Source organism: Oryctolagus cuniculus, chromosome 5 (assembly GCF_051225735.1).
Source record: "Oryctolagus cuniculus isolate XC-2025 breed Fujian yellow rabbit chromosome 5, ASM5122573v1, whole genome shotgun sequence".
Taxonomy (NCBI): domain Eukaryota; kingdom Metazoa; phylum Chordata; class Mammalia; order Lagomorpha; family Leporidae; genus Oryctolagus; species Oryctolagus cuniculus.
The window spans coordinates 25,621,611-25,635,994 of NC_142871.1; the positions used below are offsets into that span (position 1 = coordinate 25,621,611).

At 51.7% G+C, this 14,384-nt stretch overlaps 1 protein-coding gene across 25 annotated transcripts in view; it reads left to right on the forward strand.

The window, feature by feature from the left end:
- The first annotated feature begins 9,442 nt into the window (after positions 1 to 9,442).
- The window catches only part of HIVEP2 (HIVEP zinc finger 2), a 214,846-nt gene continuing 209,904 nt past the window's right edge, over positions 9,443 to 14,384 (forward strand). For 4 of the 25 annotated variants that reach the window (XM_089333692.1, XM_070073481.2, XM_051855303.3 and 1 more), the window contains exon 1: positions 9,443 to 9,862. The gene's annotated coding sequence lies outside the window, so the exon portion shown is untranslated. Of the gene's footprint in view, positions 9,863 to 10,039; positions 10,333 to 10,587; positions 10,724 to 10,920; positions 11,021 to 14,384 lie in introns of those variants that run through there. The other 21 variants (XM_070073483.2, XM_051855304.3, XM_051855316.3 and 18 more) reach the window with 15 other exon arrangements.

Here is a 14,384-nt window from a genome sequence, read left to right on the forward strand (position 1 = left end):
GGCTTCTCTGTTTCAACCCCCTTCATCTACACCTGCCTTTATCATTGCCATCCTATGCTTTGTCAAGATAAATCAGTCTGAGTCCTAAGTTAGCTGTCACTTTGAAAACACAATCTAATAAATTAATCTTTCATAAGAAGTTAATGACTAATTAGGAGCTTAAGAGTTAGGAGTGTGCTATTTATAGTTAGTTTGTAAGGGAAGATTTCTACAGATATGAAGACTTAACCTTAAGCAGTAATGGTTAAGTGGAAAGATTTCAGCTCTAGCTGATTTTGGAGTTGTAGGACGGTGATAGAAGAAGACAGGATAGGCTTGTGATTGATGTGATACTCTTAAATTGTTAATGTTGTATCTACATTTCCCTATATCTAAGGCAGCACTTCAGGCATTAGTAATCCTAGGTGGAGCCTTATTCTTCTTGGCTGCTTCTTAATATGATTTGTGTTCTTTAGTCTTTAAGAAGATTATCCATGAGGTATCACTGTATCTTTGTATACACAAAGATATGGTGTAGGCATCCCTTGAGGGCTCTCCAGAATGTAAGAAGCTAGTTTCACTAGCAGCTTGGACTGCTAAAACTTGCAGTGTACTTCATAAACTGGGCAGGGTTGGTCCCAGCCTAAACCAGGAAACCATCACCCACTAGTTTGCTTGCCTCTGTTCAACCCTAACAGCTGACTGCTCCAGCTCCCTTCCCTTCTCTCTTCCCACAGGAAGAGAGAATGATCAGCTGGATCATTCACTGGGATAATTTTCTGTTTTTCAAGCTTTTATTTTATTTATTTATTTGAAACGCAGAGTGACACAGAGGGATAGGAAAGGATCTTCCATCTGTTGGTTCACTCCCCAAATGCCTGCAATGTCCAGGGCTGGGCCAGGTCCATGACAGGAGCCAGGAGCCAGGAACTCCACTCGGGTCTCTCATATGGGTGCCAGGAACTCAAGTGGTTGGGCCATCACCTACTGTCTCCCAGGGTGTACACTGGTGTTTGCAGGATTCTGGATCAGAAGCAAAGTTGGGGACTTGATCCTAAGCACGCCCACATCGGATGTGGGCATCTCAAGGGGTGGCTTACCTTGTTACAGCACAATGCCTGCCCCCTTTTTCTTTCCTAACATATTTTTGCAAAAATAAAGCCTGGTTAAAATAAGAGCCATAATTATATTTTTGTACGGGAAAAGAATCAGTTTGCTATGGGAGGTCACATGAAACCTGAGGAATGTGATAAAGACAGGAGAGGGCCTCTCAGCAGCCAGCCCAGTCTGTGGGGAGCAACCCGGACTAGACTAAGTTACTGGAATTAAGACTTATTCTATGCATCTGTTCTCCCACAATATGGCGCTGGGAGAGGAGAAAACAGCTTCTACGCAGCTGCCTCTTGCCAACTTGAGTGATGACCTCCAGGAGCTGATCCTGCTCCTGATTGGAGGAGAGCAGCGTACTCGGCGTGTGGGCAGCCGAGTTGGGATTGGCGGAAGAGGACTATAAAGGAGGAGAGAGACAACATGCACCAGGAACATCTAAGGGGAACATCTATCTGAAGGAACACCTGTGCAGCCCCCGAGAGAGCCGGCCGGCGGTGTGCAGCTCCCCTGCAGAAGTGGGGAAAGTGGCCAGGGGGAACCGCCCTTCCACGGAGGTGGAAGGGATGGTAGCCAACCCAGGAAGAACCAGCAGCAAACCCGGGGAGGGCCGAGCAGACGAAAGAACAGCGCAGGGTCCTGTGTCGTTCTTCCACGAAGAGGGGGAGCGACATAATGGTGCCGTGACTCAGATAGGAAACCTAGGAGGGAAGAAACGGGAAGAAGTGGGAAAATACCGGAGAGAGAGAGACTAGCAAAGAGCCTAGGGAAAAGCCGGACGAAAAAGGTGCCAGAAGAAGCTATTGAAAGCCTAGGCATAGACTCGGATACGGACTACGGGGGGAAGCCGGGAGAAATCTCTAAGGTCGAAAGCGAAAGTGAAAGCTAGAACAAACAGACTCGGATACGGACTGTGGGGAGAAGCCAGGAGAAATGAGGGAGGAATATTGTTGGAAGAAAACTTAGGGAAATATACTGGGTAGAGAAAAATGTTAGGGAAATTGAAGCCGCGGGGGGCAGGCCGAGGCGGAAACGTAAGCCAGTTTGGAATTCTTTAAGTCAGCCCGGGGGGCAAAAGGCGAAAATCTGGAACCAGAGGCAGAGACGTGGGCCGCCAGGTTGGAATCCGTCAGATTAGCCCGGGGAGCAAAAGACGGGAAGCCAAACCGTAAGGCGGAAACATAAGCTATAGGTTGAATTCGCCAGGTTAGCCCGGGGAACTTAGATTGAATACCGGTGGTGGCGGAAACGTAAGCTACGCTGTGTGACTCGCGGAAGCCGCCGCGTGCAGAGAGAGCGCGCGGGGCGTGAATAGATAGGGAACGTGGGGCTAGTGCGAGGCCGTGGTGTAGGCACGGAGACCGCGGAGTGCGCGCGCAAAGCCGGGAAGCCGCGCAAATGAGAGAAGCGCAGGCTGAAGCGGCTCAGAGCCGGGAAGCCGCCGAGAAGCAGCCTCGGGGCGGGCGCCGGGAAGCCGCAGGGATAAGAGAAACAGAAGTTTAGAAGTAAAATGAGAGAAATAGGAATGCTGGCAGATAGAAGTAAAATAGGAGAGATAGGAATGCCCAGAGATAGAGAAATAGAGAAAAATAAGGCCTCCCCTCAACATGGCAATGAGAGAGCTTGGATTCGGTCTGCCTGATTAGGGAGGTGGTGAGCACCTGCGGGCGGCTAGCAGCTTATGCGCCGCAGGTCACCTAAGACAAGCACGAATTAACATCAATAAGTCTCCCCACAATACCGCAATGAGAAGGCTTGGATTCGGTTTGCCTGATTAGGCGATAAGCACCAGCAGGCAGCTCGACCAGAGTATGAGCTGCAGGTCACCGAAGATAGGCATGAATCAACACCAATAAGTCTCCCCACAAGACGGCAATGAGAGGGCTTGGATTCGGTTTGCCTGATTGCTAGGGCTTGTAAGCACCTGCAGGCAGTTCTAGCAGAGCAGAGCATGCGCTGCAGGGCACCGAACACAGGCACGCATCAGCGCCTAAAAACCTCCTCACAACATGGTGAAGAGAGGACCCGGATTCGGTTTGCCTTATTGGTAGGGCTTGTAAGCACCTGTGGGCACCTCCAGCAAGCAGAGCAGAGTGTGTGCCGCGGGGCACCGAAGACAGGCGTGTATCAACACCCAAAAATAAAAAGAAAGGGGGATCTGTGGGGAGCAACCCGGGCTAGACTAAGTTACTGGAATTAAGACTTATTCTATGCATCTGTTCTCCCACAATATGGCGCTGGGAGAGGAGAAAACAGCTTCTACGCAGCTGCCTCTTGCCAACTTGAGTGATGACCTCCAGGAGCTGATCCTGCTCCTGATTGGAGGAGAGCAGCGTACTCGGCGTGTGGGCAGCCGAGTTGGGATTGGCGGAAGAGGACTATAAAGGAGGAGAGAGACAACATGCACCAGGAACATCTAAGGGGAACATCTATCTGAAGGAACACCTGTGCAGCCCCCGAGAGAGCCGGCCGGTGGTGTGCCACTCCCCCGCGGAAGTGGGGAAAGTGGCCGGGGGAACTGCCCTTCCACGGAGGTGGAAGGGACAGTAGCCAACCCGGGAAGAACCAGCAGCAAACCCGGGAAGGGCCGAGCAGACAAAAGAACAGCGCAGAATCCTGTGTCGTTCCTCCACGAAGACGGGGAGCGACACAGTCCAATCCCAGAGGCAGAGTAAATGGTGGTCATACTTTGATGAGAACAGCAGTCACCTGGAAAACTTATTTGCTATGGAGTTTCCCAGATCCTGACCTTGAGGATTCCAATTTTATAAATCTAAGGCACAACCCCAACTTTTTTTTCTAAAGATTTATATGTTCATTGCAGTTACAGAGAGGCACGGTGGGTGGGTGGGGGTCTTCCATCTGCTGGTTCACTCCCCAAATGGCTGCAATGACTGGAGCTGTGCTGATCCAAAGCCAGGAGCCAGGAGCCAGGAGCTTCTTCCGGGTCTCCCATGCAAGTGCAGGGGCCCAAGGACTTGGGCCATCTTATACTGCTTTCCCAGGCCATAGAAGAGAGCAGTATTGGAAGTGGGGCTGCCAACACTCGAACCAGCGCTCATATGAGATGCAGGCACTGCAGGCAGCCACTTTGCCTGCTATGCCACAGTGCTGGCCCCACAACCCAGATTTTTAATTAAGCAGATAGTCTACAGGTGGTCTTTGGAATATACATAGGGAAATTCTAGAGTATGGGGTGACATGTGGTTAGCTGGATGTCTAGAAGTTCTGCCTATCTTATGAAAACTACAAGGAGAAGCGCTGCATCCTTCCACTAACAGACCTCACCTAGAATCACGGCAGGATTCTGGCTGATGGATCCTTCAGTAGCATCATTCTCTGTGCATCCCCACCAGAGGACATAAACCCCGGGATGAAGAGGATAGCCTACATTATTAGCACACTGGAACTTGTATCCTAGCAACAATTCAACAGACAGGCAGGTTTCCCTCAAAATTCTTTTCTTCAATTAATTTTTAAAGACCTAAATATTCTTCACACATAAATCATGACACCACCTAATTTTTCTCCATATACTAATTAAAGCCGATGAGTAGGAAGTGGAAGCTCCATCAGATAGGGAGTGCTAAGTCACTGCTTTTTACTAAGACCTAAGGCTACATTCCATCTATTCATCGGAACCCCACAGCAGGTAACCCCTGCGGTGCCTGATTTACAGTGCAGTAAATTTTTCTGAGGCAATAGCATGCCGGCTAATTCATTGTGAACAGTCTTAAGGAGGGATCCATTACAGTGATTTATATAAAAGTTATAGTCATAAGACCTCAGACACACAATCCTGAGCAATTCCCCAATATAAAAAAAATAGAGAAAAGAAGGCCAAAAGACTTAGGGGAAATAGTAGACCCATCAACCCCACCCCAGTGTGCTCAAATCCTTTTCTTTTTTTTGGGGGGGAACAGCATTTATTTCCCCATGAGGACTTCTCCATCCCTCTTCCAGATCCATATGTGACCAATCAGGTCCCCTGCCAGCCAAGCCTGAGGGTGGTTCACGTGCAACGACAGGACTAAGGCTGCCTGAGCTACCTGACAAGGTCTTTTCCCACTAAACCAGGCAAAGGATGATCTAGAATCGCCGCCACCACCCTGCCGAAGGTTTGGGAAGCAGAGGTACGAAGAGCTGAGAGATGGAGAAAGACTGAGATAAGAGCATCTGCACCCTAGGATCTCACAGAGTTGGATGTAGGTCTTTGGTTTGTGGTTATGGGCATCGATGAAAGCCCGTTCTTCATTGAACTTGTTTGAGGATTTAACTGAAAGAGTCTTGGCAAGTGACATGGGTGTGTTTGGTTCTAGAAGCATTGTGTACAATGTCTCCTGCCTGTGTCATCAGTGTCAGTGGGACCCAGGTCTCCTGCCCCGGTACACCAGGCTCCAGGCTCTACAGCAGTAGGTCTTGAGCTTTAGAACGCCTACCAACTATGATATCTGCTAGAAATGCACAATCCTGTGCCTACAAAGATTCGGATTTAGTGCAACGGGTTGTGAAGACCCAAATCCTGTCTTTTCTCATGCTTTTATTCTGAGTCAGAGTCCTTGCAGTGGCCTGGGAGGCGGTTCCCTGGTCGTCCCATTCTATTGCAGTCACAGTGTTCCTGTTGAGGTCTGCAAACATTTCAGCACTTGGAGCTTTCCCTCAGCTGTTCCCTCTAGCTGCAGACTCTGTTCCCCAGATACCTCCTCTACGTCATTTCCTTCAAACCTAGGCAGGAATCTCGCTTCCCAACAAGTTGCATTCTGAACTTCCTATTTCATATAACAGCATAATTGCCCCCATCCTTTACCTTATTTTAGGCTCCTCCTGTTCAAAATTCTTTGCCTTTCCAAGTCCTATATAATACGTTTCTCCTGTTTATGTCTCTCCTGTTCCTCCGCCCACATGAAAGCAGAGCTCTTACCCCTGCTCACTGAGTATCCTGAACATCTTCGGCACTCGCAGTCACTCAATAACTTTTGACTGAAAGTGATTTCATCTCGGGGCGGCGCTGTGGTGCAGTGGGTTAGTGCCCTGGCCTGAAGCGCCGGCATCCCATATGGGTGCCGGTTCTAGTCCTGGCTGCTCCTCTTCTGATCCAGCTCTCTCCTATGGCCTGGGAAAGCAGTAGAAGATGGCCCAAGTCCCTGGGCCCCTGCACCCATGTGGGAGATCTGGAAGAAGCTCCTGGCTCCTGGCTTCGGATTGGCGCAGCTCCGGCCATTGCGGCCAATTGGGGAGTGAACCATTGGCTGGAAGACCTCTCTCTCTGCCTCTCCTCTCCTCTGACTTTCAAATAAATAAATAAATCTTTTTTAAAAAAAGTGATTTCATCTCAAAGTGATTTTCTGACAACATTCTGAAGCAGGCAATATGCCACGTAGCTAGTTATGATCACACTTTCTTAATACCCACAGCCCATATTACCAAATTTTCTTTTCCTTTGAAACTGAGGAATGGACAAATGATGACAAGAAGTTCTTGCTTCTGTTGTCCATTTGGGTGCCCCCTACCCAGCAGTTATCTCCCACAATGCCTCTTGTCACAGGGAAAAGGAATGCTTGTTACTCTGAACATTCACAAAGCATGAATGGCATGTTTGGGATATAGACAAAACATGAGGGACTTTAAAAGGGTTGTGGAAAATGAAAAGATGTCTATTTTTGGTGCAATGCTTTTTGAAATCTGTGTGTTTTTCATAATATGTATTTTCCACGAATGTTCTGAAGACCTCTTCGTGTGTTGTGAGGGCGATGCTCATATAGAGGAAGTCCATGCAGCCCTCTGAGCGCGGCCCCCACATTGAGGCAAGTCAGCCCCACTAGCCCACTTCTATGGGAAAAGACGGCCACCACAAGCGGCTTTCTCTCAGAGCCCAGTGTCCCTCAGGCTCCGCAATGGCTCCTGTTGGCTTGTTCTGTAGTGAGAGTGGTTCCACTGCAAACAACTTGCTACTAGCCACAAAGACACATTCACTTAAAGAAGGTATTCTTCCTAGCTTGCCGCGGATTCACATGCATTTTTACTTTCCCTTCAACACAGTCCATGCTGTCTTCTTTAGGTCTTGATGATTTTTGAAACAAATGAACTAATGAAAACGCCTCCACCTTTGATTTAAGGCTACTTTCAGGGATTCTCCATGGGCCTTGGGATCAGATCACCAAAATGGATGTATGTTTGCTGTGCCTATTTGTTTTTAAATTGAACTATCCAAATTACCTGAATATCTTCATATTCACATTACACTACTTAATCCGGACTTTTCAACAGCCATTTAAGGCTTCAACTAACGATCATCCTAGTGAAGCAAAATGCTGCCTGTTAACTTTCCTTGCTCAGTTTCTGGGAACTTGGGCAGCTGCTGTTGTGCGTGCTTAAGAGAAATTGGATTCTTACAGCAATTGCTTAATCTTGGCTATTAAGCAATTAAATAAAATGGGCTCTGGGACTATATAGCAGGTGGGTTTCAAAATGAAAAAAACGTTTTTGGAAATCAGATTTTGCGTTTTAAATGGATGTTTAAAAATGCAATGATACACACTTAGAGGAAAATGATGATCCCGTGAGTTGTTCTTAAGGTCTTCCACTTAACAAAGGTTGACTATTAAACGACCTATACAATGAAAGCAGAAGCTGCTTAAGCGGAAGTAGGCCCCGAATGTGAGTGAGATGAACCTAAAGGACGGACACGGTGGAACGTATTCCCAATGTTCAGATTTTCTCCTCCGAAAAAAATCGAGTAAGAAAAAGGTATCACCGCTTGTTTGTATAGGGTCGCCGGTGCCAACAACATCGCCACTGCTCGGAGGCCTCAAATCCCCCGGAGTATAGATCGAAATGAAAAACAAAAGCAAACCAAAACGAAACCAGCAGCGCTACTGTGGCCGTCCCTGAAGGGGCTGCCCGCCTCTTTAATGTATCCCTTTTTAATGAAAAGGGAAGGGAATATTTTAAGTCCTGACATTTGGTCCCTTTCTGCGAAATCTGAAATTCGAGACGCAAAACACAGCGCAGCCGTTGGTGAAATACCTGCTTTAAAAGCAGAACCACAGTGCATGTCTTTGGCCCGGAATTCCAGAGACTAATTTCCACCCCTCCCACGGAGTCACCTGCTCAGGGGGAACCCCGGCCAGAAAGCCGGGTCGCGCCAGGTCAAATCTTGCGCGTCTCTTGTTTACTCCGCCCCAGGCAGGGCGGTGGCGCGGCCGGGGGAGGAGGGGAAGAGGCAAGCGGGGAGGCGCCCGGGGCGCTCGGCTGGGTTCGGCCGGGCGCGGCGACTCGGAAGCCCAGGCGTGGTGGAGCGCGGTCCGCGCCCGGCGGGGAGCCCACCCGGAGGAGGCGCTCCGGGCGCTGGCCTCCCGGGAACCTCGCCGGAGAGTGCACACGAGTCCACACGCGCCGGGTAACGGCTCGAGGGATCCCAGGTGTCGCCGGGCCGGGGAGGAAGCCCAGAGAGCCTCGGCCCCCGCTCGCCTGGGATTCCCTCGCCCGCCCTCCCTGGGCTGGGTGCGCTCCTACTCCCGGTCCCTTCCGAGATGAGGGGAGCGCGCGGGTGGAGGTGGCTGCCCGCCCCGAGGTCCCGGCGCGACCCACCGGGAGCCCAGCAGCTGCCTGGCTCTGCCGTTGCCCAAACCCATTTGGAAACCCCGACGGGGGTGGACTGTGGTCCCTGGGTGCGCCCGAGGCGTCCCGGGAAGCGACCCCGGGAAAGCATCCCGGGGGCGTTGCGCGCGCGCGAGAAAAGTTGGCGCTTCCGCAGGGGCACGGAAAGTGCTGGTAAAACACTCTGCTAAGCTCCAGAAATGCACCTAGGAGCTGCAGGCTGGTCTTATTTTTCTGGACCGATACCAGAATTGTGAATAGAGGCGGGGGCTCGGGAGAGGCAAGGGATCCGAGGTCCTCGAACAAAAATCTGAGGTCGGGACTGGTTATTATGTAATTCTGTTCGGCAGGCAGGCAGGGAAAGATTCTCTGGGAAATGTGGAAGATGGGAAGGAGTGGGGGCGAGGGAGGTTTCCACATCCTTAAAGGAAATTCTCAGGCTTACAGAGACGCCCGTGTGTGTGTGTGTGTGTGTGTGTGTGTGTGTGTTTCATGACAAGCAGAGACCAGCTCTTCAGGGAGTTCCCCGCTGCCCGTCAGCGGGAGGACAGCCGCAATCTCCCACCCAGCGCGGCCGCCGAGGGGCCGGCCCTGCCCTCGCGCCCCGGTCGCCCCGCGCGCCGCCCCGCGCTCCCCGCTCTCCGGCTCCAGACTGGTTTTTCTGGTTCGGCCTCCCTCCCTGGGACGCGCTGGGGGATCCGATGACGTCGCTGGCTGAGTCTCTCCCTCTTCCTCCCTCCCTCCGCCCGCCCTCGCCGCGCACTCCTCCTAGTAACTTCTGTTCGGGGAGGCGCTGCCAGGAATAACCCGGTGCGTCCACAGCCCGGGAGGGGAGGCGGCCGCTGCGGCTCCCGCACGCAGACAGCTGCGGCCCGGGCCTCGCGGCTCCCGCCCGAGCCCGGCGGCCCCGGCCCCGCGCCCCTCTGCGTACAGTGTCAGAAAAATAAATAAAGGCGAGAGGAGCCGCGGCCGGCGGTCGGGATCTCTCCCCTCCCTCCGCGCCCGCCCTCCCTCTGTCCTTAAGGAAATGCTACCAGACACCCCCCACCAGACACGCTCAGCCTCGGCGAGGAGCGGCCGCCGCGGCAGCGACAACAAGGGCACCGGGGGGCTTTCCTCCTCCTCCTCCTCTCCCTCCTCCTCTTCCTCCTTCTCCTCCTCAGCGGTGACTTTCCAGGTGAGCGGCCGCCGCGGCTGCGAGGATCCCCCTCGCCCGCTGGGGCTCGGGCCGCCGCGTCGCGCCCTCCTCCCGCCCCTGTCACCCGGCGGCGGCGGCGGCAGCGGCAGCGGCGGCGGCGGCCGGGAGCTGACAGCCGCCTGAGGGGCTCGCGGCCCGGAGGCAGGCGGGCGGGCGGGCGGGCGGCCGGCGGGGGCGGGCTGGAGGTGAGGGGGTGGAGAGGCGGCGAGCTGGGCGCAGGAGGGTCGCCGCACAAACCCCACGGTGACTGTGGCACAAGTATTTGCCAAGTTGTGTGTTGGCCGTTGGCGCTCCCGGAGCCCGGAGCAACTTGGAGGGTCTCCCAGCTGGTGAACGGCGTCGCTCCACGTCCGCGCTCGGGGGTGCTGGGTGCCGCGCCGGGGTGCGCGGAGGGCGGACCGACCACTGGGAGAGCGGAGCGGCGGGAATCTAGGTCCCTCCTCGGCTCGGTAAGTGGCCTCGGTGCTGCGTTTTTCCTGCCTCGTCCAGCGTTAGGAGCTTGTTTCACTTTATTAGCGAAATCGCCGCCGCTGAACTCCATCCGCCTCGCCGGCGCGCGCGCCCCTGGCCCCTTGCCGGTTCCGCCAGGGTGAGGGTCGGAGGGGGCGGGGATGGGAGAGACCTCGGCGGGGGTGGGGGGGTCCGGTGCGTTGGGAAATGCGGGGAATACCCTGGCCGGGGATCTATGCAGATGAGGGGAGGCTGCTTTGCGTAATGTCCTGGGGGGAGGGGGCCGCGCGGGAGCGCTGGAGGCAGGAATGTGCCTGGTTCCTAATGAGGGACGTGCACCGGCGCGCACCACCGCTGCGGCTGCCGCGGCCGCTGGCCGCCCGTGGTCAGGTAGCGGGGGAGGGGGCCGCGGCGCGGGCCGGGGGGCGGCGCGGGCGGCGCGAGGGCCCGGCCGCCGGCCTGCGGCCGAACGAGCGCAGCCCGGGCGCCGGCTGTGGGCATTTCAGTGCCTCCTTTCTCCTCCCCATCAAGGAAGGAAGGAAGACGGCAGGAGAGAAGGAAGGAAGCGAGGAAGGAGGGGACTGTCTCGATGGAAGGCTCAGGCGGCGGCGTCCTCGCTTTGCGGGTGCAGCGGCCGCACAGCGCCCCCGGCCGCGGCCCGACTGGCCCCGGGGCGCGTGGAGACGGGTGGGGGGCTGTTTGCATGCGTGTTGGTCTGTGCGTCTGGCCGGGGACCGGGAAGGGACATGTGTGTTTGGGCTGTGCACTGTGGGGAGCTGGGTCTGCGCCTTTATGTCTGTTCCCTGAAGTGGGTGGAACGTTGGCCCGTTCCGGGAATGTTCCATGACGTGGTGCAGCCACAGGAAGGGGGTTAACGAGGGGGCTCTGCCGCGGCGGCCCTGCCGGCTGCTATCGGAGCAGATGTGCGACTGCTGCCTCTCCTCTCGCTCACCTCCCTTCACCCCCACCCCCGCCCTTCCATTCTGTGCGCCGGGTGCTGGCCGGGATGAGACAGGAAAACACTGCTCTGGCCGTGTGTGTGTGTGTGGCGGGGGTGATGTCTGTCGTATCTCCGTGTGAGTGTGAGTGTGTGTGTGTGGTGTGCCACCCCCAGCTGCTATTACAGATCCGTGCGCTTTAACGCATGTGCCTCCCGCGGGCTGTCCCTCTTACATAACACAGCCAGTGCAGCAGAGGACGCGGGCGAACGCGACCGCGACCCTCCGAGAGCCCGAGTCGGGGGATCGGAGGTCAGGAAGTGTCCCTGGGTGTTGTCCTTCAGGGACGTGGCTCCCAGTGGGGTGGAGGAGGAAGAGGAGGGAGAGGAGGGCTTCTTCCAGCGGTTCCTCGCCCTCTCCTCCGACTTGAATGCATCTCCGTGGAAAGGACTGCAGGAAGTAGTCCTCTCGCGCAGGAACGCTTTTCGCAGGCTTCGCCCGGGAGAGTGGGCGCGGGACCCGCGGGGGTGCAGAGGAGAGAGAGGGTCCCACGGAGCGACGGCTGGGACAGGGCAGGCGACGGGCAGTGGGGCTGGCATGGAGGAGACCCGAGGAGTCTCCCGGTGATAGGTTTCTCCGGAGGGCCCAGGACACCTGTAATGGCTCAGAATTCACACAGGAAGCTGGGTGTGCAACTGACGTTGCAAACCTCGTATTCTCTGCACAGTTATGTAGGCTTAAAATGAACACAGGCTTGTTTCCGGCACTTTCATTATACTGGAAAATTTGAACTGATTTTTCTCCTTCCTTTTCTGCCGTTTTAAAAATAACTCAATCGACCCCCAAATAAATACTGCTGCTCTTCCCCCACTCCCAGTGTTAGACCTCAATACTTCACAAGAGAACTGATTTTTTTTTTAAGCTTCTTCAGACCCCTAGTCCAGGGCCATTGATTTTTCTCTTTAATACAGTTGCTTCTTTTGTAGTGCATAATCAAGCATAGAAATTACTTAAAATATTAATGATTCACTTTAATTAAATTTGCAATGATCTGTCCTCCTAGAAAAAAGGCCACCTTAACTTTATTACAAACATTTCCTCTAGTGATGTATTACTATTTGGTGATTTTTGTCCTTGAGCTTATCAAGTTGTTATAAGTATCAGTTTATATATGCAGTATATATATATATGTATATATATATATACTCTATCTGTATGTTTGAATTTGCAAAAAATGCCTGATTGCTTTTTCATCTTATAAGAGTGCCAAAACAAAATTTCCACTAAGTAGATTGTGCAGTGAGAAATTAGGTTTGATTTTTGGGGTACAGGCCAAATAGTTTATCAAAAAGCAGTGTCCTCCATGTGAGTAAAATGGATGTCATTTTCATTATTAAGAGAAAATTCCCATGGAGCCTAAAGGAGTTCTGATACTAATGACAACTGCATTTTTACTTTGAGTTGAGAGGTATTAACCAACATCTACTTAATGAGTGCTTCAAGTGTCATGATCTGCTTTGACCACTAGGTTTAAAATATGCAGTATATTTCTTATATGCCGAAAAATGTTATATTACAGAGATAGATATGTTGAGGATTATCTGAGATACTTTCTTCCTTTGAGCATATGTCAGAAGTAAAACAAAATTCACTTGTTGACACCTGTGTTTCTGTTAGGATGATCCTAATGGGTGTAATTGGCTTTATGAGAGAATGCTTATATTTATGTAAGGGTATTTGACATTGATGTGAGGTTGATTTGGGAAATGATACCTTATTAGTCATATTACAAATTTAAAAATTAACTTTTTTCCCACAGGTAGGTCCTTATAAAGATGTTTGGTAAAATACCATTAAAGTAGATAAAAACATTTCTTTATTTCTATTACATGTGAAATTTGAAAATTTTGTGTATATTAACACAGAAGGAAATACTAATACCTGTGTGGAAAGATGAATTAATCAGCAGAATCTTTTGATGCTCTTGTTACTATGAAAACAAAACAGAGGACAACATATATGCAGGCGTTCCTCGTGGAATCATGATGCATGTGACTGCTTGAACTTTTGGCACCTTGTCACTGTTTAGAGTATCAAGTTGAATCTCTTGTGCTGATCTAATTTAAAAACTAAGAGTCTGATTGAAAAGTTTTCCTTTTTTTGTTTAAACCAGGGCTCATTTCAACAGCAGCAGAAATAAGTAACAAATATACTGTCTTTGTTGGTTTTAGATTTTTGACTCATCCTCAGTGACTAGCCAGGGTTCATTTGAAAGCTTCAACGTAGGAAAAGTAGTTTTAAAGGAATTTAGAAAATGTTACTGGGCATGAGTGAAGGTGTAATCCGTTAGGGTGTGAAACAATTTAATATCAGATGAGATAGCTATGAGAAAAAGGGAAAAGTGGCTTGGATCAAATGGATGAATGTTGCCCAAAAAGACCCTGTTTGGTAAACATAAACATTGTTTTTGTGTTTTGTATTTGGGTCAGCATCAGCAAAACTTTTGGTCTATGCATGAATCCTATGGGTAGAGAAATGGTTCACAGTTCAAATTTCCTGAAAATGTCAAAGATAGGCTTCCAGGTCATGAATTTAAATATGAATTGACCAGGACCCCTTATTTTGGCTAGAACTTGGTATACAAGTGTTGCAACTTTTTGATTGATGTTATAAAAAGGAATAGAGAAAGTGCTAGGATGTCAGGCTTCATAAGCAGCTTTTTTTGTTTGTTTTTTTTTTTTTTTTTTTTTTTTTTTTTGGACAGGCGGAGTTAGACAGTGAGAGAGAGAGAGAGACAGAGAGAAAGGTCTTCCTTCACTCCCCAGTTGGCTGCAATGGCTGGCGCTGCACAGATAGGAAGCCAGGAGCTAGGTGCTTCCTCCTGGTCTCCCATGCGGGTGCAGGGCCCAAGCACTTGGGCCATCCTCCACTGCCTTCTCGGGCCACAGCAGAGAGCTGGGCTGGAAGAGGAGCAACTGGGACAGAATCTGGCGCCCCAACCGGGACTAGAACCTGGGATGCTGGCGCCTCAGGCAGAGGATTAGCCAAGTGAGCTGTGGTGCCGGCCCATATACCACTTTTAACCATCCTTACTATGTGGGTTTGCTTTAACC